General features: G+C 45.0%; 1 long non-coding RNA gene across 1 annotated transcript; it reads right to left on the reverse strand.

The window, feature by feature from the left end:
• Window positions 1-71: 71 nt before the first annotated feature.
• LOC113962439 lies at window positions 72-387 on the reverse strand. Its single transcript, XR_003532557.1, has 4 exons — window positions 368-387; window positions 290-328; window positions 172-211; window positions 72-95 (listed from the first exon to the last, which is right to left on the reverse strand). It is a non-coding gene; the product is annotated as an uncharacterized LOC113962439 (long non-coding RNA).
• Between the last annotated feature and the right edge of the window lie 540 nt (window positions 388-927).

Genomic DNA, 927 nt, shown 5'->3' on the forward strand with positions numbered 1-927 from the left:
GCCCCCAAAAAAACGGGATGAACCTGTGGGACCCCATTGGGTTTAATGGATAGACCTGGTGTCCTCTTTGTCTCCATTGACTTTAATGGGTAGACCTGGTGTCCATTCGCTCCATTGACTTTAATAGGTAGACCTGGCGTCCATTTGTACCATTGGTTTCAATGGGTAGACCTGATGTCCCGTTTGTCCCCATTGACTTTAATGGGTAGACCTGATGCCTCATTTTCCCTATTGCCTTTAATGGGTACACCTGATGTCCCATTTTGCCTGTTGCCTTTAATGGGTAGACCTGATGTCCCGTTTGCCCCATTGACTTTAATGGGTAGACCTGATGCCTCTTTTTCCTCATTGCCTTCGATGGGTAGACCTGATGCCTCATTTATCCCCACTGACTTTAATGGGTAGACCTGATGCCTCATTTTCCCCATTGACTTTAATGGGTAGACCTGATGTCCCATTTCCCCATTGCCTTTAATGGGTAGACCTGATGCCTCATTTTCTTCATTGACTTTAACGGGTAGACCTGATGCCTCATTTTTCCCATTGACTTTAACGGGTAGACCTGATGTCCCATTTCCTTCATTGACTTTAACGGGTAGACCTGATGTCCCGTTTTCCCCATTGACTTTCACGGGTAGACCTGATGTCCCATTTCCCCATTGACTTTAATAGGTAGACCTGATGCCTCATTTTTCCCATTGACTTTAACGGGTAGACCTGATGCCTCATTTATCCTTATTGACTTTAATGGGTAGACCTGATGCCTCATTTTCCCCATTGACTTTAATGGGTAGACCTGATGCCCGAACATTTTGGGGCTAAAAATTATCACTTTTATGCCTAAAACACCCGTTTTGTGCCTAAAGAAGCCCCTCCCTGTGCTAAAAATTACCATTTTAGGGGTAAAAGTGACCGTTTTGGAGCCGA

Source organism: Neopelma chrysocephalum, unplaced genomic scaffold (assembly GCF_003984885.1).
Source record: "Neopelma chrysocephalum unplaced genomic scaffold, ASM398488v2 Primary Assembly neopelma1_178587, whole genome shotgun sequence".
Classification (NCBI taxonomy): domain Eukaryota; kingdom Metazoa; phylum Chordata; class Aves; order Passeriformes; family Pipridae; genus Neopelma; species Neopelma chrysocephalum.